Source organism: Callithrix jacchus, chromosome X, assembly GCF_049354715.1.
Source record: "Callithrix jacchus isolate 240 chromosome X, calJac240_pri, whole genome shotgun sequence".
NCBI lineage: Eukaryota > Metazoa > Chordata > Mammalia > Primates > Cebidae > Callithrix > Callithrix jacchus.
This window is the reverse complement of record NC_133524.1, coordinates 61654118-61676945: the sequence shown is the minus strand read 5'-3', so window position 1 is coordinate 61676945 and position 22828 is coordinate 61654118. Positions and strand designations below refer to the sequence as shown.

At 40.7% G+C, this 22828-nt stretch overlaps 1 protein-coding gene, 1 long non-coding RNA gene and 1 pseudogene across 5 annotated transcripts in view; 2 read left to right on the top strand and 1 right to left on the bottom strand.

Moving 5' to 3' along the window:
* LOC144581023 (uncharacterized) overlaps positions 1-22828 on the bottom strand; it is a 198369-nt gene that overhangs the window by 43674 nt on the left and 131867 nt on the right. The window contains exon 3 of one of the 2 annotated variants that reach the window (XR_013531513.1): positions 19964-20080. The exons of the other annotated variant lie outside the window; for it this stretch is intronic. This is a non-coding gene — a long non-coding RNA (uncharacterized LOC144581023). Of the gene's footprint in view, positions 1-19963; positions 20081-22828 lie in introns of those variants that run through there. 2 annotated transcript variants of the gene reach the window in all.
* The window catches only part of MTMR8 (myotubularin related protein 8), a 167586-nt gene that overhangs the window by 89291 nt on the left and 55467 nt on the right, over positions 1-22828 (top strand). The window lies entirely within an intron of this gene.
* Positions 18763-20889, top strand: LOC103790257 (importin subunit alpha-3-like; annotated as a pseudogene).

Sequence of the window (22828 nt, the reverse complement as noted above, 5' to 3'; positions counted from 1 at the left end):
TAGTTCAGTAGCTTTTCTAAACTGTGTTGGTAAAGATTGTATTATTTGCCACATGTTGTCAGTGAATTCTCTGTCAGTTAGCTTAGTTCTCAGATAGTGATTTCAGAGAGATTTCCTTAAATGCCACAAAAATAAAAATAGTTATCCTAGTCTTTGCTAATTGGCTCTTTGTTGGTGTATATCTTCAGTGCTTAGCTGGGCCACTTGTATTTCTGCCTTAGCCATGTCCTGCGTCTGTAGAGCTTAAAACTAAGCCACAGATGAAAGCTTAGGGTCTTCTCACATTTTTAGCATAGGTCCAACCCTGGGCATGTGTCTGGGCTCCTACATCCCCTGGTATTTGCAGGAGCTTTCCAGAACATTCTTTTTCTCATGCATCTGCTTCCCCAGCCTTTTCCTTCCCAAGCTTTTTTGTCTGCTGCTTGCTCCATCTATTATCCCTTCCCTCAGGTGGTTGTGGCTAGTATATTTACCTTTAAGTGCTTTCAACAAATATCTTGTAAAGGCCACTCTAGCTCTGAGAAAGTTCCAAGGTGGGCAAAATAAAGTCAGGGTCCTAAGCCTATCCCTTAGGGAGCTACCAGACATGCCAAAATATATAACCATAGTTTTCTGAGGTCAAGATTTATATTGCCTCTTTTGCAGCAGCAAGACACATCAGTAATGTATGCTACCATCTCCAAGACCACCAGTAAGCTGGGGAATAGGGGATGGCAGAGAGGGAAGTTGAAATGTTGTAGCACCCTCTTACCAAAATTTAGTAGCCTCTTTTTTTAACTAAGCAGTTCCCTGGTTTTTGTAGTTGGTGTAAGTTTATTTAAATTAGATTCTAGAATTTGAAAATGTTTATTATAGTTTCTTCCTGCTTAATTATTGCTTTCATGGAGGTATGGAGTTCCCTACTCCACCATTTTTGGTGATATCACCAATGATAGGCAATTTTTATTGCCACCAATTATTCCTTCTAGCTTTGAATATTACAAATGGGAACTTATCAGTGAAGTGATGGTAGTTTGCCAGAAATTCTGCATTTCCTTAAGATATAAAAACTATATTTAGGGGAAGATGGAGTCAGTATATTTTTCCTACTCCCCCCAACTAAGTAAAAGTAAAGTCCATGGACATTATGAAACAAATACTAAACTTTCGTGAAAGATTTGAAATAGAAAGCAGATTGACTAGGGTCCACAGGACCTAAGAAACAACATGATGGTGAATTTCATGGGTTTTCTTTTTGCCTTGTATAACCCAGAATTGGAGCTGAAGTAGCTGGCAACTCAGAAACGACATTGGAACAGATAAAAAGCCACAAATAGAAGCCATCTCTTTCTAGCCAAAGGACAGAAAAGAGCCTAGTAAGGCAGAAAACTTGAGAAAACAACTGCTTTCCTCCAGTCAAACATGGCAGAAAACACTATGGGTCTACTTAGCCCAAAAAGGCCATGTCAGGAATCTAGATTCTGGCCTCATCAAGCTATTACAAAATACCCAAACAGCCCCCTGCCAGAATGGTGTGAGAGAAGGCCAAGTGGGGAGTTGGGATTTTAATTCTTAAAAGGCACTTCTGTCCCTGAGGTGTCAGTGGAGACCATACGGAAAACCTGGACTTCCACTCCCACTAAGTGGTAATAAGGTACCTCTTCCTCCTCCCCATGTGGATGTGTTCAGAGGAAGCCTAGTGGAGAATCTGGACTTTGACCTAGCATTAATGTGGCCATGCCCTGGGTTGTCATTGGAGATCACGTGGGGAGAAGCAATGAGGCACTTTTATCCAAGGCAGCTAGGGTGCCTTGACCAAATACATAGACCAAATGGGGAGCCTAAATTCCCATTTCCACCCAGTAGTGCTATGGGGCACCTCTCTAACTCAAGTGTCAGTGGAAACTAAATGGAGAACCTTGACTTATATTCCCACCTGGCAATAATGAGGAGGCACTCCTCCTTCTTTATTATTCCCTGCCAAACTGTGTTATAGTAAGCCTGCTGAAACAGCAGATCTAAATGCAAACCAGAGTCTCTTCACAAAATTCCTCAAATATCTAGGTTTCAGTTGAAAATCAACCATCAGACCAAGAACAAGAAAACTATCAATTTGAATGAAAAAAAGGCATTCAATGGATGTTGTCATTACGATATCTCAGGAAACAATTATAAACATGACTGAAACAAATGAAAAAAGTCTCAGCAAAGAAATTAAAGATACAAAGGAGAATCAAATAAAAATTACACAAATGAATAATATAGAAATGAAGGAAACTAAATACATCAACTCAACAGCAGAGTAGAAGATGAAAGAATACATGAGCTTGAGATATAAAAATAGTAACTACCCAGTCTGGGAGAAAACTGACTGAAAAAAAATAAATAAATAAACAGAATCTCAGGGGCCTGTGGGACAATAATGAAAGTTCTAATACTTGTATAATTGGAAACTTGGAAGGAAAGAGGAAAGATGGAAGACCTCAAAAAGTACTCAGGTAAATAATGGCTGATAATGTTCCAGTATGGCAAACGGCTTATATGTATAGATTCAAGAAGCTTAGTGAACATGAAACAGGATAAACCCAAAATAAATTTGCATGAAAATACATTACAGTAAAACTTATGAAAACTTTTTTTTTTTGAGACAGAGTCTTGCTCTGTCACCCAGTCTGGAGTGCAGTGGCATGATCTTGGCTCACTGCAACCTCTGTCTCCCGAGTTCAAGCTATCCTCCCACCTCAGGCTTCCGAGTTGCTGGGACTACAGGCATGCACCACCACGCTTGGCTAACTTTTTGTCCTTTTAGTAGAGATGGGATTTTGCTCTGTTGGCCAGGCTGGTCTTAAACTCCTGGACTCAAGTGAATAACCTACCTCGGCCTCCCAAAGTGCTAGGATTACAGGCATGAGCCACCGCGCCTGGCCTAACAAATTATTGAAAGCAGCAGGAGAGAAATGACACCTTACTTATAGGGGAAAAACAGTTTAAATGACAGTGGATTTCATGTCAGAAATCATGAAAACCAAAAGGAAGTCGCACATTTTTAAGGGCCAAAAAAAAAAAAAGCTATCAATGCAAAATTTTATGACTAGTTAAAATGAATGTTCTGTTTTTGAGACTGAGCCTTACTCTTTCACCCAGGCTAGTGGGCAGTGGTGTGACCTCCCAGGCTCAAGTGATCCTCCCACCTCAGCCTCCTGAGTAGCTGGGACAACAGGCATGTACCATCATGCCCATCTAATTTTTGCATTTTCTGTAGAGATGGGGTTTTGCCACATTGTCCAGGCTGGTCTTGAACTCCTGCGCTCAACTGATCTGCCCACCTTGACCTCCCAAAATGCTGGTATTACAGGTGTGAGCCACTGCATCTGGCCCAAAAATATTATTTAGGAATGAAGGGGAAGTGATGATATTCTCAGATAAAATAAAACGTGTTTGTCAGAAGCTGAACTTCCCTAAAAGGAAGACTTAAGGAAATTCTCTAAAAAGAATGGAAATGATAAAAGAAGAAATCTTGGAACATCAGAAAAGAAGAAAGAAGAATTGAAAGAATAGAAATATATATAAATACAGTAGACTTTCCATCTCCTCTTAAATCATCTCAAATGTATGACAGTGGAAGCAAAAATTAGAACACTATCTGATATGATTCTAAATATATAGAGAGGAAATTTTAAGATAATTATATTATAAATGGGGGGAGGGATATAAAAGGAAGGAAAATTTGTAGGCTTTATTCAGACTTATAAAATGCTGACACCAGTAAACCATGATACACACACACACACACACACACACACACACACACTATACTGCCTAGAGAAACCACTGAAAGACCTATACAAAAAGATACACTTAAAAACACTTTAATCAAAATAAAATTATAAAAAGTAAGCCACAGGAAGGCATGACAAGAAAAAAGAAATGACAGAATGAACAAACAAAAACAATAGCATAGGGAATTACGCTCTCACATATATAATTATTTTAAATGTAAATGATCTTAATATACTAATTAAATGAAAAAAGTAAGCAGAGTGGATACAAAATATATGCTGTTTGCAAGAACTGCACTTCAGTTATAATGAAATAGACAAGTTGAAAGTAAAAACAATGGAAAGAGAAGCATTATGAAAGCATAAATGAAAGCAGGAGTGGCCATATCACATAGTATCAGATAAAATAGACTTCAGAGGAAATTTATTTGGGCAAGATGGCTGATGATGCAGCCAGGTGGAACAGCTGCCACCAAGGAAACCAAGCCAACTGGTGCATTCCTAGCAGATATTCAGAGGGAAGGCACTGAGAGTGGGCAGAGGGAAGACACAAAAGCTGGGCTGAAGTGGGAGGAAGCTGGGAGCCCTGCATGGGGCTACCATGCACTGTGACTTGTTTCTGACTCCTAGCAACTACGGGGGAATGGATGAATTGAACTTGCAAGGAGCAAGCCTCTTTTGCCATGGGCCTCTGGAATCCTGGCAGGAGGAGACCCCCACACCACGATGGACACTTGAATTGGCAGGGAGAGCAGTTTAGAGAAGTGGTAGGGGCAGCATGTCAACCAGTTGTGGAGCTTAGAGGGTTTGATGCAGGAGCATCTGTACTGGAGCAGAGCCAGAGATGCTCATCCCACTAGGCTTAACTTGCTCTCATAGTAGACTTTAGTCCTAGGAGAACTAGTGGACCTGAACTTTTTAGGAAGGTCTTGCCCATCATACAGGCCAGTCCGATCTGAGCACCCCTTGGTCTTCTGGCCTCTCTCAGGGCCCCAGACTGGCCACATCTGTTTGCAATGCAGTATTGCTACCCTGGGGTCCATATCATAGCTCCTCAGCTGTTGGACTGCACCTGACTGCTGGCGAGCTACAGCAGGCTGGCCCCTGAGGACTTGTATCATCTTACCCACTCCATCTCCTCAGTACAGCTTCCCCTGGGCCCAGGGCCACTCCCCACATTGCCTTGACAGCACATGTGTGCATGGGGACAATCTTGCCTTCTTCCCTGCCTGGTCAACACATACATGCACCGAACCCTGCTTTGCCACTGCTGCCAGCAGGAGTTCACTACAACACTCCACCCCTGCTATACCACCATTGCAGTTGGAGCCTTGGCAGGCACAAAACCAGGCAGTTCCGCCCCTGCAAGTGAAACTAGGCATAGAAACTAGCAGGCCCTCCCCTGCTCTGAGCAGCTATCCAGTGCCCTACCAGGCGCACCCACCAGTGCCCTACCCCCATGCTAACACCGCTAGCAGGACCATGCAGTCACAGTGCATGCACATAGGGTCCTCTCCCTTCCTGAGCCTCCACCACCACTGTTGTGAGTGCCTGTATGGAGGCAGGCACCCTGGCACCTGCTAGGACCCTGCTGCAGCAAACAAGCATGAATTCCACTGTGCTGCCACTGCCACCACTGCTGGCACAAACAAAAATGAATCCCACTGCCACCACCCTATTAAACACTTTAGCTGTTACCACCCATTAGAATGTAGTGACTAGCTGTCCAGGAGCATCTCAGCCCTTCTAGGACTGCAGGTTCATAACTTGAAGGAGCCAAAGAACAAAGCAGAGGCTTGGTAGCAGTCCTCCAGAATTAGCACATGCAGTCCAGGAGTCCTAAGCTGAGGCTTGGCCCCCTAAATTCTTCTAGAAATGAACCCAGTCAAGTGAACCCACTTTTTCCACAATCAAACCCCAAAGTCATCAAATAGAATAAAACTTTTTAAAAATCCAAAGGACAGTGACTTCAAAAATTGAAGGAGCAGCAGCTGATAAAGATGAGAACCAGTGCAAGAACTATGACAGCTTGAAGAGCCAGTGTCTTCTTTCCTCGTAATGACAGTACTAGTTCTTCAGCAAGGGTTCTTAGCTGGGCTAAGATGGCTGAAATCACAGAAATAGAATACAGAATATGGATAGAAATGAAGATAATTTCTCCTTTTCAGTCCTCTGGATTCAAGACACAACAATATTGAAATTAGGGCAATTAATAACCATACAATGGCCTCTAAAGAGTCACATGTTTCTAACTTTAAATCAAAAGCTAGAAATCATTAAGCTTAGCCGGGAAGACATGTTGAAAACTGAAAAAGGCCAAAAACCTGGGTTCTTGCACCAAACAGCCCAAGTTGTGAATGTGAAGGAAAAGTTACTGAAGGAAATTAAAAATTCTACTCTAGTGAAAACACAAATGATAAGAAAGCAAAATAGTCCTGTTGTTGATAAAAGTTTCTAACTCTCTTCAATTATTTGAAGGCTGAGAGAGGTGAGGAAGCTGCAGAAGAAAAGTGTGAAGCTACCTGAGGTTGGTTCATGAGTTTTAAGGAAAGGAGTCAGCTCTATAACACAGAAGTGCAAGCTGAGGCAACAAGTCCTGATGTAGAAGCTGCACAAGTCATCTAGAAGATCTAGCTAAGATAATTGATGAAGGTAGCTAAACTGAAGGACAAATTTTTCAATGTAGATGAAGCAGCTTTCTATTGGAAGAAGCTGCTACCTAAAATTTTCATAATTAAAAAGGAAAAGTCAATGTCTGCCTTCAAAGTTTCAAAGGACAGCCTAACTTTTGTTAGGGGTTAATTCAGCTGGTGATATTAAGGTGAAGCCAATGCTCATTTACCATTCCAAAAGTCCTAGGGCTCTTAAGAATTATAATAAATCTATTCTGCCTGTTCTCTATAAATAGAACAAAAAAGCCTAGAAGACAGCATGTCTTACAGCATGGTTTACTAAATATTTTAAGGCCACTGTAGAGATGCACTGTGCAGAAGAAACGGTTTCTTTCAAGATATTACTGCTCATTGACAATACACCTAGTCATCCAAGAACTCTTATGGAGATCTACATGGAGACGAATGTTTTCACGGTCGCTAACATAACATTCATTCTGCAGCTCATGGATCAAGGAGTAATTTTGACTTTCAGGTCTTACTATTTACGAATACATTTTGTATGATCATAGTTCCATAGATAGTCATTCCTCCAGTGGATATGGGCCAAGTAAATACACTTCTGGGAATGATTTTCCATTCTAGATGACATTAAGAATATTCATGATTTATGGAAGGAGGTCAAAATATTGACATTAATGGGAGTTTAGAAAGAGTTCATTCCAGCTCTCAGCAGTGACTTCGATGAATTCAATACTTCATTGGAGGAGTTAACTGCAGATACGGTGAAACAGCAAGAGAACTAGAAATGGAAGTGGTACCTAAAGATGTGACTGAATTGCTGCAATCTCATGATAAAACTTGAATGGATGAGCAGTTGCTTCTTATGGATGAGCAACTAAAATGATTTATTTGATGGAATTTACTCCTAGTGAAGATGCAGTGAACATTATTGAAATGATAGCAAAGGATTTATAATATTACATAAACTTAGTTCATAAACCAATGTTAGGGTTTGAGAGGATTGACTCCAATTTTGAAAGAAGTTCTCCTATGGGTAAAATGCCTCAAACAGCATTGCATGCTACAGAGAAATCTTTCATGAAAGGATGAATCCATCGATGTGGCAAACTTCATTGTTGTCTTATTTTAAGAAATTGCCACAGCCACCCAACCTTCAACCACCAGTACCCTCAGCAGTCAGCAACCATCAACATTGAGGCAAGACTCTCCACCAGCAAAAAAAAAATTACTACCTGCTGAAAGCTTAGATGATTGTTAGCATTTTTTAGTAATAAAGTATTTTTAATAAAGGTATATATAGTTTTTAAACATAATGTTGCACACTTAATAGGCTACAGTATAGCGTAAGCATAATTATATGCCAAAAAAATGTGACTGGCTTTATTGTGATACTCACTTTATTGCAATAATTGCTTTATTGCAGTGGCCTGACACTGAACCCACATTATCTCCAAGGTTTGGCTGTAATTTAATTCTTAATTCGTGACTTCAAAATCTTAATTAGTATTGGAAGTCCTAGCCATAGAATTAAGGCAAGGAAAATAAATAAGACACATGGGACAGGAAGGAAAAAAAATCTATTTGTAGATGATATGATTATTTATGTAGAAAAAATCTCAAGGAATCTAGAAAAACAGAGAACAAAAACAGAAAATAGGTGAGTTCAACACAATCATAGGACACAATGTTAACATACAGAAATCACTTGTGTTTCATATACTAGCAATGAACAAACATACATTGAAATAAAAATTTATCATTCACAATTACTCAAATACTTAAATGGAAATGTAACAAAACCTGTATAAGATGTGCTGACAACTAGAAAATGCTGCTAAATTAAAGATGTAAATGAATGGAGAGGTGCATTGCATGTTTCTGGATTGGAAGAATCAACATAGTAAAAATGATTACCCTTCACAAATTGTTATGCAATTACAATGCATTTTCTTTCTTTTTTTTCTTTTTTTATGTTTTTATTTTTTTTATTACATTTTAAGTTTTGGGGTACATGTGAAGAACATGCAAGATAGTTGCATAGGTACACACGTGGCAGTGTGCTTTGCTGCCTTTCTCCCCTTCACCTATATCTGGCATTTCTCCCCATACTATCTCCCCAACCCCCACCCCCACTGTCCCTCTCCTATTCCCCCCAACAGACCCCAGTGTGTAGTGCTCTCCTCCCCATATCCATGTGTTCTCATTGTTCAACACCCACCTATGAGTGAGAACATGCAGTACTTCATTTTCTGTTCTTGTGTCAGTTTGCTGAGAATGATGTTCTCCAGGTTCATCCATGTCCCTACAAAGGACATGAACTCATCGTTTTTCATTGCTGCATAATATTCCATGGTGTATATATGCCACATTTTCCCAGTCCAGTCTATCATCGATGGGCATTTGGGTTGATTCCAGGTCTTTGCTATTGTAAACAGTGCTGCAATGAACATTTGTGTGCATGTGTCCTTATAGTAGAACAATTTATAGTCCTTTGGATATATATCCAGTAATGGGATTGCTGGGTCAAATGGAATTTCTATTTCTAGGTCCTTGAGGAATCGCCACACTGTCTTCCACAATGGTTGAACTAATTCACACACCCACCGGCAGTGTAAAAGTGTTCCTATTTTTCCAAATCCTCTCCAGCATCTGTTGTCTCCAGATTTTTAATGATCGCCATTCTAACGGGCGTGAGATGGTATCTCAATGTAGTTTTGATTTGCATTTCTCTAATGACCAGTGATGATGAGCATTTTTTCATATGTTTGTTGGCCTCATGTATGTATTCTTTTGTAAAGTGTCTGTTCATATCCTTTGCCCATTTTGAATGGGCTTGTTTATTTTTATCTTGTAAATCTGTTTGAGTTCTTTGTAAATTCTGGATATCAGCCCTTTGTCAGATGGGTAAACTGCAAACATTTTTTCTCATTCTATTGGTTGCCAATTCACTCTAATGACTGTTTCTTTTGCCGTGCGGAAGCTGTGGAGTTTGATTAGGTTCCATTTGTTTATGTTGGCTTTCGTTGCCAATGCTTTTGGTGTTTTGTTCATGAAGTCCTTGCCTACTCCTATGTCCTGAATGGTTTTGCCTAGATTTTCTTCTAGGGTTTTCATGGTGCCAGGTCTTATGTTTAAGTCTTTAATCCATCTGGAGTTAATTTTAGTGGAAGGTGTCAGGAAGGGGTCCAGTTTCTGCTTTCTGCACATGGCTAGCAGTTTTCCCAGCACCATTTATTAAACAGGGAATCCTTTTCCCAATTGCTTGTTTCATCAGGTTTATCCAAGATTGTATGGTTGTAGATATGTTGTGTTGCCTCCGATGCCTCTGTTCTGTTCCATTGGCCTATATCTCTGTTTTGGTACCAGTACCATGCTGATTTGATTACTGTAGGCTTGTGGTATACTTTGAAGTTCGGTAGTGTGATGTCTCCTGCTGTGTTCTTTTTACTTAGAATTGACTTGGCTACGCCAGCCCTCTTTTGGTTCCATATGAAGATTAAGGTGTTTTTTTCCCGTTCTGTGAAGAAGGTCATTGGTAGCTTGATGGGGAAAGCGTTGAATCTGTAAATTACTTTCGGCAGTATAGCCATTTTCACGATATTGATTCTTCCTAACGAGAAACATGGAATGTTTCTCCATCTGTTTGTGTCCTCTCTTATTTCTTCGAGCAGTGGTTTGTAGTTCTCCTTGAAGAGGTCCTTTACATTCCTTGTTAGTTGTATTTTATTCTCCTTGTAGCAATTGTGAATGACAGTTCATTCTTGATTTAGCTTTCTTTCAGTCTGTTATTGGTGTAGAGGTATGCTTGTGATTTTTGCACATTGATTTTGTATCCTGAGACTTCGCTGAAGTTGCTTACCAGTTTCAGGAGTTTTTGGGCTGAGACGATGGGGTCTTCTAGATATACTATCATGTCATCTGCATATAGGGACAATTTGGCTTCCTTTTTTCCTATTTGAATACCCTTTATTTCTTTTTCTTGCCTGATTGCTCTGGCTAAAACTTCCAGTACTATATTGTATAGGAGTGGTGAGAGAGGGCATCCTTGTCTAGTGCCAGATTTCAGAGGGAATGCTTCCAGTTTTTGCCCATTCAGTGTGATATTGGCTGTTGGTTTGTCGTAAATACCTTTTATTATTTTGACATGTGTTCTGTCAATACTGAGTTTATTGAGGGTTTTTAGCATAAAGTGCTGTTGAATTTTGTGAAAGGCCTTCTCTGCATCAATTGAGATAATCCTGTAGTTTTTGTTTTTGGTTCTGTTTATGTGGGAATTATGTTCATAGACTTGCGTATGTTGAACCAGCTTTACATCCCCAGGATGAATTCTACTTGATCATGTTGGATAAGCTTTTTCATGTGCTGTTGCAACTGGCCTGCCAGTAGTTTATTGAAGATTTTTGCATCTATGTTCATCATGGATATTGGCCTGAAGTTTTCTTTTCTTGTTGAGTCTCTGCCGGGTTTTGGTATCAGGATGATTTTGGTCTCATAAAATGATTTGGGAAGTATTCCCTCTTTTTGGATTATTTGGAATAGTTTTAGAAGGAATGGTACCAGCTCCTCTTTGTGTGCCTGGTAGAATTCGGCTGTGAACCCGTCTGGACCTGGGCTTTTCTTGAGTGGTAGGCTCTTAATTGCTGCCTCGACTTCTGACCTTGTTATTGGTCTGTTCATAGTTTCAGCTTCCTCCTGGTTTAGGCTTGGGAGGACACAGGAGTCTAGGAATTCATCCATTTCTTCCAGGTTTACTAGTTTATGTGCATAGAGTTGTTTGTAATATTCTCTGATGATGGTTTGAATTTCTGTGAAGTCTGTGGTGATTTCCCCTTTATCATTTTTTATTGCATCTATTTGGTTGTTCTCTCTTTTATTTTCAATCAATCTGGCTAGTGATCTGTCTATTTTGTTGATCTTTTCAAAGAACCAGCTCTTGGATTTATTGATTTTTTGAAGGGTTTTTTGTGTCTCAATCTCCTTCATTTCAGCTCTGATCTTAGTTATTTCTTGTCTTCTGCTGGGTTTTGAGTTTTTTTGATCTTGCTCCTCTAGCTCTTTCAATTTTGACAATAGGGTGTCAATTTTGGATCTCTCCATTCTCCTCATATGGGCACTTATTGCTATATACTTTCCTCTAGAGACAGCTTTAAATGTCCCAGAGATTCTGACATGTTGTGTCTTCATTCTCATTGGTTTCGAAGAACTTCTTTATTTCTGCCTTCATTTCATTGTTTACCCAGTCAACATTCAAGAGCCAGTTGTTCAGTTTCCATGAAGTTGTGCAGTTCTGGGTTGGTTTCTGAATTCTGAGTTCTAACTTGATTGCACTATGGTCTGAGAGGCTGTTATGATTTCAGTTGTTTTGCATTTGCTGAGCAGTGCTTTACTTCCAATTATGTGGTCAATTTTAGAGTAGGTGTGATGTGGTGCTGAGAAGAATGTATATTCTGTGGATTTGGTGTGGAGAGTTCTGTAAATGTCTATCAGGTTTGCTTGCTCCCGGTCTGAGTTCAAGCCCTGGATATCCTTGTATATTTTCTGTCTGTTTGATCTGTCTAATATTGACAGTGGAGTGTTAAAGTCTCCCACTATTATTGTGTGGGAGTCTGAGTCTCTTTGTAAGTCATTAAGAACTTGCCTTATGTATCTGGGTGCTCCTGTATTGGGTCCATATATGTTTAGGATCGTTAGCTCTTCTTGTTGTATCAATCCTTTTACCATTATGTAATGGCCTTCTTTGTCTCTTTTGATCTTTGTTGCTTTAAAGTCTATTTTATCAGAGATGAGAATTACAATTCCTGCTTTTTTTTGCTCTCCATTTGCTTGGTAAATCTTCCTCCATCCCTTTATTTTGAGTCTTTGTGTATCTTTGCATGTGAGATGGGTTTCCTGGATAAAGCAAACGGATGGGTTTTGGATTTTTATCCAATTTGCCAGTCTGTGTCTTTTGATTGGGTCATTTAGTCCATTTACCTTTAGGGTTAATATTGTTATGTGTGAATTTGATACTGCCATTTTGATGCTAGCTGGCTGTTTGGCCCTTTAGTTGTTGTAGATTCTTCATTATGGTGATGCTCTTTAGCACTCAGTGTGATTTTGGAATGGCTGGTACTGGTTGTTCCTTTCTATGTGTAGTGCCTCTTTCAGGAGCTCTTGTAAAGCCGGCCTGGTGGTGACAAAATCTCTGAGTACTTGCTTGTTCGCAAAGGATTTTATTTTTCCTTCACTTATGAAGCTCAGTTTGGCTGGATATGAAATTCTGGGTTGAAAGTTCTTTTCTTTAAGAATGTTGAATATTGGTCCCCACTCTCTTCTGGCTTGTAGTGTTTCTGCCAAGAGATCTGCTGTGAGTCTGATGGGCTTCCCTTTGTGGGTGACCCGACCTTTCTCTCTGGCTGCCCTTAGTATTTTCTCCTTTATTTCAACCTTGTTGAATCTGACGATTATGTGCCTTGGTGTTGCTCTTCTTGTGGAATATCTTTGTGGTGTTCTCTGTATTTCCTGCAATTGAGTGTTGGCCTGTCTTGCTAGGTGGGGGAAATTTTCCTGGATGATGTCCTGAAGAGTATTTTCCAGCTTGGATTCATTCTCTTCGTCCCCTTCTGGTACACCTATCAAACGTAGGTTAGGTCTTTTCACATAGTCCCACATTTCTTGGAGACTTTGTTCATTCCTTTTTGCGCTTTTTTTCTGTGATCTTGGTTTCTCGTTTTATTTCATTGAGTTGGTCTTCAACTTCAGATATTCTTTCTTCTGCTTGGTCAATTCGGCTATTGAAACTTGTGTTTGCTTCACGAAGTTCTCGTATTGTGTTTTTCAGCTCCTTTAGTTCATTCATATTCCTCTCTAAGTTATCCATTCTTGTCATCATTTCCTCAAATCTTTTTTCAAGGTTCTTAGTTTCTTTGCCTTGATTTAGAACATGTTCTTCTAGCTCATGGAAGTTTCTCATTATCCATCTTCTGAAGTCTAATTCCGTCATTTCATCACAGTCATTCTCCGTCCAGCTTTGTTCCCTTGTGGGTGAGGAGTTTTGGTCCTTTCTAGGATGCGAGGTGTTCTGGTTTCGGGTGTTTTCCTCCCTTTTGCGATGGTTTCTTCCCATTTTTGTGGATTTATCCACTTGTCATCTGCATAGTTGCTGACTTTTCGATTGGGTCTCTTAGTGGACACCCAGATTGTTGGTGATGAAGTATTTCTGTTACTTGTTTTTCTTCTACCAGTCTAGCCCCTTCGCTGTACGACTGCTGAGGTCCACTCCAGGTCCTGCTTGTCTGGGTACACCTATAGCAGCTGCGGAACAGTGAAGGATGCTACCAGTTTCTTTTTCTGCTATCTTTGTTCCAGGATGATGCCTGCCAAATGTCAGTCTTTTGGATATAGAGGGGTCAGGGAGCTGCTTGAGGAGACAGTCTGTAATGTATAGGAGCTCAATTGCTGAGCTGTGAGCTCTGTTGTTCATTCAGGGCTGTTAGGTTGCTATGTTTGATTCTGCTGCGACAGAGCTCATTAAAAAACCCCTTTTTTCTCAAATGCTCTGTCTTGGGGGGTTCAGGCTTTGCTTTTGGATGTCTGTTGAGGTGTCCTTCCCAGCTAGGAGGCAGTCTAATCACTATTTGACTGTTGAGGCTCCGCCCTGCTGTTGTGACGCTTTCCCTTTTGCTGCAGGCTCTTGCTGTTCTGCCGCCCTGCAGCGGAGTCTCTCTGATGTGGTGGGTTGCCTCGGCAATGGCAAGCTGCGTCAGCAGTGGGCGTGTATCTCAGTAGGGGCGGGTTGCCTTGGCAACTGCAGGCTGTGTCAGCAGTGGGCGTGTGTCTCAGTCGGGGCGGGTTGCCTCGGCAATGGTGGACACCCCTCCCCCATGGAGCACCTCAGGGACGGTCTCCACGGAGATACTGTTTGGAATCGCCGTTTTGTCTGTCCCACTGCGGTATCCCACACGCTGTGTCCCTGCAATCCCCTTGGCTGGCCCACTGCCCATGTCCCTTTCAGTCTCGAGTTCAGCCCTCTCAAGTCTCAGGTTGCCGTTTCAATAGGGCACCCGTACAAGCGCGCCCTGTGGGGATCGCTGGGTAGGGTCGGCCGCCGCCACCCCGGCTGCTGGCTTCTCCAGGCAGAGCCTCCGCCCGGTGTCCCGCATCTCCTTTATACTTTGGAATTTCCCCGTTCTGTGGGCAACAAAGATCAGTTCGAAAATGCAGCTCCGACTCACCTCTCCGCGGATTAACTGAGACCTTCAATCCTGGGTTGTTCTCACAGCGCCATCTTGAGTCTCCTCAGTTTCTAAATTCTGAATTCTAACTTGATTACACTGTGGTCTGAGAGACTGTTTGTTGTGATTTCCATTCTTCTGCATTTGCTGAGGAGTGCTTTACTTCCAATTATGTGGTCAATTTCAGAGTAGGTTTGATGTGGTGCTGAGAAGAATGTATATTCTGTGGATTTGGGGTGGAGAGATCTGTAAATGTTTATCAGGTTTGCTTGTTCCAGGTCTGAGTTTAAGTCCTGGATATCCTGTTAATTTTCTGTCTGGTTGATCTGTCTAATACTGACAGTGGAATGTTAAGGTCTTCCACTATTATTGTGTGGGAATCTAAGTCTCTTTGTAAGTCATTAAGAACTTGTCTTATGTATTTGGGTGCTCCTGTATTGGGTCCGTATATATTTAGAATCATTAGCTTTTCTTGTTGTATCGATCCTTTTACTATCATATAATGTCCTTCTTTGTCTCTTTTGATCTTTGTTGCTTTAAAGTCTCTTTTATCAGAGACGAGAATTGCAACTCCTGCTTTTTTTTGCTCTCCATTTGCTCGGTAAATCTTCCTCCATCCCTTTATTTTGAGCCTTTGTGTATCCTTGCATGTGAGATGGGTTTCCTGGATACAGCACACGGATGGGTTTTGGATTTTTATCCAATTTGCCCATGTGTGTCTTTTGATTGGTACATTTAGCCCATTTACATTTAGGGTTAATATTGTTATGTCTTAATTTGATACTGCCATTTTGATGCTAGCTGGCTGTTTTGCCCATTAGTTGATGCAGATTCTTCATTTTGTTGATGCTTTTTACCATTTGGTACATTTTTGGAATGGCTGGTACTGGTTGTTCCTTTCTATGTGCAGTGCCTCTTTCAGGAGCTCTTGTAAAGCAGGCCTGGTGGTGACAAAGAGTACTTGCTTGTTCGCAAAGGATTTTATTTTTCCTTCACTTATGAAGCTTAGTTTGGCTGGATATGAAATTCTGGGTTGAAAGTTATTTTCTTTAAGGATGTTGAATATTGGCCCCCACTCTCTTCTGGCTTGTAGTGTTTCTGCCAAGAGATCTGCTGTGAGTCTGATGGGCTTCCCTTTGTGGGTGACCCGACCTTTCTCTCTGGCTGCTCTTAGCATTTTTTCCTTCATTTCAACCCTGGTGAATCTGACGATTATGTGCCTTGGGGTTGCTCTTCTTGTGGAATATCTTTGTGGTATTCTCTGTATTTCCTGGACTTGAATATTGGCCTGCCTTGCTAGGTTGGGGAAATTTTTTTGGATGATATCCTGAAGAGAATTTTCCAGCTTGGATTCATTCTCTTCGTCACATTCAGGTACACCTATCAAATGTAGATTAGGCCTCTTCATATAGTCCCACATTTCTTGGAGACTTTGTTCATTCCTTTTTGTGCTTTTTTTCTCTAATCTTGGCTTCCCGTTTTATTTCATTGAGTTGATCTTCGACTTCTGATATCCTTTCTTCCGCTCGGTCAATTCGGCTGTTGAAACTTGTGCATGCTTCACGAAGTTCTCGTGTTGTGTTTTTCAGCTCCTTCAGTTTACTCATATTTTTCTCTAAGTTGTCCTTTCTTGTTATCATTTCCTGAAATCTTGTTTCAAGGTTCTTAGTTTCTTTGCATTGAGTTAGAACATGTTCTTTTAGCTCACAGAAGTTTCTCATTACCCACCTTCTGAATTCTGATTCTGTCATTTCATCACATTCATTCTCCATCCAGCTTTGTTTCCTTGCTGGTGAGGAGTTGTGATCACTTTTAGGAGGAGATGTATTCCGGTTTCGGGTGTTTTCCTCCTTTTTGCGCTTGTTTCTTCCCATCTTTGTGAATGTATCCACCTGTTGTCTGTGTAGTTGCTGATTTTCAGATTGGGTCTCTGAGTGGACGTCCAGATTGTTGATGAAGTTATTTCTTTTTCTTAGTTTTTCTTCTAACAGTCTGGCCCCTCTGCTGTAGGACTGCTGAGGTCCACTCCAGGCCCTGCTTGCCTGGGGATCACCTTCACCAGCTGCAGAACAATAAGGGTTCCTACCAGTTTCTTCTTCTGCTATCTTTGTTTCAGAATGATGCCCGCCAAATGTCAGTCTGATCAGTCTTTTGTGAGGTGACTCTTTATATATATGGGGTCAGGGAGCTGCTTGAGGAGACAGTCTGTTCTTTATAGGAGCTCAAGTTCTGAGCTGTGAGCTCCATTGTTCATTCATAGCTGCTAGGCAGGTACGTTTAAGTCTGCTGCAGCAGAACTCATAAACCGCCTTTTTTTCCCCAGGTGCTCTGTCCCAGGGAGTTAGGGCTTTATTTTTGAGTATCCGTTGTGCTGCTGCCTTTTTTTTTCAGCACTGCCCTGCCCAGCAAGGAGGCAGCCTAGTCACTGTCTGCCTGCAGAGACTTTGCTGAGCTGCTGTGGGCTCTGCCCTGCTGCCGTGTGAACTTCCATGCAGTCCTGTTTATATGGGTGTGGTTAGAACTGCCTCGGCAATGGTGGCCTGCCTCTGTAATGGCAGACTGTCTGTGTTATGGTGGGTTGCCTTGGCAACGGCAGACTGCCTTAGCAATGGTAAACTACCTTAGTAGTGGTGGAGTGCCTCGGTAATGGCGAATGCCCCTCCCCCACAGAGCTGGACCATTTCAGGTTCAGCTGTGCTTGCCGTGAAACTCTCAACCCCAAGCATTTCCAATTGCTGTTTTTTTGTTTGTTTGTTTTTGTGGGTGTGGGACCCACCGAGCCTGATCACCTGGCTCCCTACCTCAGAGCCTTTTTTTTTTAGTTGAATGGTTGACTGTCTTCCAGGTGTTCCAGTCACCTGCTGAAAGGGTACCAGGATCTGTATGATTCCTGTGCAGCAACCCACTGCGCCGGCTGAAACAACGGCACTGCCCAGGAATCTCCTGTCCTGGCTCTCTCTTTCAGTCCCTTTTAATCAAATGAATGGGCTAATCTGCCTTCCCGGAGCTCTAATTGCCAGCTTAGAAGGATAACCAGACCAGTGTATTTTGTATGGAGAGCCGCCATGCCGGGGCGCCGACAAAACAGCCACGCCTGCTGAAACAGCTGCACTGGCCAAAACTGCCGCGCTGGTGACCCATGGGGCTCCTCCGCCTGGGAGTGTCCTGGTCTGTGGGCAATAAAGATCCATCTGGAAATGCGGCATCCACTCACCCTCTGCACTTTCCCTGGGAGCTGCAATCCTGAGCTGCTCCTAAAGGGCCATCTTCTACAATGCATTTTCTATCAAAATCCCAGGCAGAATTTTTTGGAGATGTAGTCAATATTATTCTAAAATGTATATGTAAAGGCAATGGAGGTAGAATAGCTAAGACAATTTGACAAGGAAGTATAATGTAGGAGGAACCACTATACTCAATTTCAAGACATTTATATGGCTATGGTAATAAAGTCTGTGTGGTAGTGATAGAGGGACAGATGCACAGCTCCATAGAATACAATAGGGAACCCAGAAGCCAACCCACACAGATACACCTAATTATTATTAGGTGTATTATTACAGAAGTAATTAAATGGAGGAAGGATAGTCTTTTCAACAAATGATGCTGAGCAATCCATTGCCTCCTCCCCTCAAAATTAACCTTGACCTACACCTCATACTCTATACTAAATGGATCATAAATTTAAATGTAAAATGTTCAAAATATAAATCTTTTAGAAGAAAACTTAGAAAAAATTTCAAGTAAGTCACTTGATATTGAAAGTATGATTTGTAAAAGGAAAAGTTAGTAAATTAGACCTCAATAAAATCAAAAACCTTTCCTCTATGGAAGCTACAGACTGGGAGAAAATACTACAAATTACATATCCAGTGACAAACTAGTATCTAGAAGATATGTAGAACTCAACATTTAATAGTAAAAACAAATTTAGTTTAAAATAGGCAAAAGACATAAACATTTTACTGAAGAAAACATACAGATGAAAAATAAGCATATGAAAAGGTGTACAGAGATTGAGGCTATCTCACCCTCTCACCCTGTAGCACGTTTTGCTGCTGCTGCTGCCCCACTTTTGTAGTTGTCTCCACCTGATCTGCTCTTAAACTGGGGTTGGGGAGGGGAAGGGAGTTGGGCAGGGAGAGGAGAAGGCCTCAGCTGAGGCAGTTGAGAGGAGGAAGGAAGCAGTGGCACAATAGGCATAGCAGCGCAGGCAGCCTGGTTCCTGGGAGTGTCAATGTGGTGGGGTGGTTGGGGCAGATTCTTTGGGGTCTGGGTAGGGGAAGGAGTCATTGGCTCAGCCGTAGTGGACAGTGAGAAACTGGGCAGCCAATGGCTCAAGAATTTTAAGAGCAAAGTCTGCAACTTGGAGATTATGAGAAGACAGCAAAATGAAATTGTAGTTGAATTAAGGAAGAATAAAAGATGAACATGTCTTAAGGGGAAGGAATGTACTGCATGAAGATGCCTGTGAAGACTGATATAAATGTTGATTATAGAGTGTAAAATACCTCTCTAGTAGCTATTGTTCAAAATGCTTCAAGTGATAACCAAGAAATTCTATTAAATGCAGTTCAGTCTGCTAGGAAGCTTTGTCCAGTGATTGAAAGCTACCAATTTATAACAATAAAATCTGGAATACTGCCTGTTTGAGTCCATTGTCTTGAAAGAGATGACTATTCTTCCTTACAGTTTGAAGCTGCATGGGCTTTGACAAACATTGCATCTAGAACCTCTGAACAAGTTCAAGCAGTAGTTTCATCCAATGCTGTGCTACCTTTCCTGTGGCTCCTCCATTCACTTTATCAGAATATTGTGAGCAAGCAGTGTAGGCATTGGGAACTGTCGTAGATGATGGTTCTTCCAATGTAGAGATTATGTCATAAATCTTGGAGTTGTGAAACCTTTTTTTTCCTTCAAAACATTTTTTTTCTGTGATAGGGGCTTACTCAGGCTGGAATGCAGTGGTGCAAACACAGCTTGCTGTACCCTCAACCTCTGGGGCTCAAATAATCATCCTGTCTCAGCCTCCCCAATAGCTGGGACCACAAGTGTGTGCCACCACACCCAGCTAAATGTTTAAAGTTTTTGTAGAGACAGGGCCTCGCTATGTTTCCTAGGCAGGCCTCTAACTCCTGGGCACAAGCAGTCCTTCTGCCTCAGCCTCTCAAAGTACATTCCAGGCATGAGCCATCATGCCCAGCCTAGGTTATGGTCAATTTATGTCACCACAAAGACCTGCTGCCACCAATGGAAACCATACAGTAAATACTTCTAGCTCTTTGAGTTTTAATTCATTGTACAGTTGTAAATATATTAGTAGATACAGACTGGGCCCTCTCTTACCTCACTGGTGCTGCTAGTGAACAAATACAGATGGTAATAGATGCTGGAATAGTTTTTCATTTGGTTCCTCTGCTCAGCCACAAAGAAGTTTCAACTGCTGCCCTTCAAGGTGTGAACAACATTGCTACTGGAATTGAAGAGCAAACAAAAGTAGTTTTGAATTATAATGCACTTTCACACTGCTGGGTAATCCTGACAAATCCCAAAGAGAAAATAAAAAGGCAATATGGTTCCTCTGTAACATCACTGTAGGTAATCAGCAGCAGATACTGGCAGTAATTGATGCCAATATTGTGCCAAGAATAATAAACCTTATGGATAAGGGGGATATTGACTCTTGGAAGTTGCTTGGACCATAAGCAACTTAACAATTCGTGGAAGGAAAGCTCAAGTGTCTTACCTTATCCAACAAAATGTTATCCCACCTTTTTGCAATTTGCTGACTGTAAAAGATACACAAGTTGTACATGTAGTACTGATGGATACATTAAGTAAATATATTAGAAATGGCTAAAACTGAGGCAGAATCCATAGCCAATCTTACAGAAAAATGTGGAGGACTGGAGATAATTGAACAACTTCAAAATCATGAAAATGGAGACATCTACAAATTGGCCTATGAGATCATTGCTCAGTTATCTTCAAATGATATTGATGAAGATCTTAGCCTTGATCCAGAGGCAATTAAAAGTGAAACATTGGTTTCAGTTTATCTGCCAGTATACCAATAAAGGGTTCCAGTTTTAGAAAGAAATTGTGGACATTTGGAATCACAGAAAATGCCCAAATGAGGTCAAAATGGTGAATGGGTATGAGTGAGAATGAATAGCAAAATATAATGAAAACTTTACATGAATGCTTATTTTGTCTGTTCATAGTAAAAAGGACTACAGGTCACAGATCTTCAGTGCCTGAGAAAAGACATTGACTTACTCTGTATATATTGAGGAGAACGTGTAGTACTATTATCTTCCAGCCTTGTAAGCATAAAAGAGAATTGGATGCCCATATAAGTAAAAGGAAAATGAGCCTAGGCCTTGCTATGAAGCAATGTATGAGTGGAAAATGTTGAATGAATGTCTGACTCAGTGATGGACAGTCAGGATCATCTTGAAAATCTGGGGCTCTTCACTCATGAATTAGACTCCTAGTCCTGGAGTGATTATGTACAGGAGTGTGGTAGTGGTGCTGTATGTGAACACATACAAACTTGATTTGCCTTCAGAATGCTGATCACCTAGTAAATCATTAGAATGAGATCATGAGTGTTAATGTACACTAGATGTAAAAACAAATACTGGATCAGCAGCAGACATTGGTTTACTCTGTAGCCTATGTTTTCTATTTCCCTTCTTTCTCCCCACCCCCCAAGTTTTTATTTACTTTACCTAGTATGGTTTTCTTTTTAGTTGATTCTCAAGTCAGAAAACATTTCAGGAAGGTTTTTCTGTGCATTTGCACTGGATGAATGACGCCATGAAAGGCTTTCCTTATTACCAGAACTAATTTGTATAGATCTTTGCTTGAAAAAAATCATGTCTTTTTCTCAAAAGAGACTGTGCTGCTGTACACAAGTTGCCATAATAATAAAACAGTAAAATGTGCTTAAAAGGCCATGCTTTTTACTTTCAGAGAGAACATAAAGATCTTTGCATGAGGTAAATCTATAACATAGTTCATTTTCAGATTTCATTGGGTCCTGCAGAGAAGAAGAAAAAAGTTTCACTTCTGGTAGAATACCATGCTGTATTTAAACGTTACTTGTTTTCAAACTTTGTTTTCTTTGAAAATTATGTGGAAACTTCTAAAATGGAATTTGGCACATATGTACTGCTTCATAAAGACTGATCAAGTGGTTTTTATAAATTGTATAATACCTCAGTTTTAAGGTAATGTACAGTAAATGTGACATAATTTGTATAGTAAGAACTCTTTATAAGGTGATTCATTTTAGGAAATCCTGTGCCTTCCTCTTTGAGCACAAGTAATATGTGAACCACAGTTGACTATAAGAAATATATCACATTAATCACTATTAGCATCTATATCTATATCTACTTTGTATTTAAAAATAAACTAGTAATTCTGAAACACTGTAGAATGGATAAAAATTGTTTTGTGATCATAACTCTGTTGAACTATTTTTTTGCAGCATGTCTTGTCGTCAGAAATATGGATAAAGTTTAAAACTAGAAATAGAAAACTAGCTTATGAAATTTATCCAAGTAGAGTGCAAGCTAAGCTGTCTTGAGGAAACATTAAAACTTTTTTAAAAAGGAAAAATATTCAACATCAGCCAATTTGGTAAATGCAAATTAAAAGCTCAATCAGATATTACTACATTTATCAGAATGGTTAACATTTAAAAAAAACATGGTGACAATACAAAGTGCTGTCAAAGATATTGAAAAACTGAATTTTCATGCATTCCTGGTGGGGATTATAGACTTTGAAAGATTTTACATCTGATAAGAACCATGAGATGGCATTAACACACAACAAACTTTGAGTGGCCCTTTGACAGGTTTGCACCCAGGAAAATCCTTCACAGCACGAGGCCATCCAGACTCTGTGGTCTAGGCCTGAGGGCATGACCCATAAGGGGAGGAGGGCTAAAAAACTTTTGAAGGAGAGGGGGCTGTCGTGTCTATTAATACATGATATTGCTAGACAGCACAGCGGGAAGTCTGTGGGTCAGGGAACTCTGAAGGCAAGCAGCAGCTTGGGGTCTTTATTGCCCTCTAGTTTATCTTGTCTGTGGGTAGCAGATATGTGAAGTTTTGCAGAGTATGTAAACAAGCAGGTTCTAATGCCTAAAAATATTCTCATGTAGGCTATATTTAAAACAACTGAATATGTGAAGTTTTCAGATTCA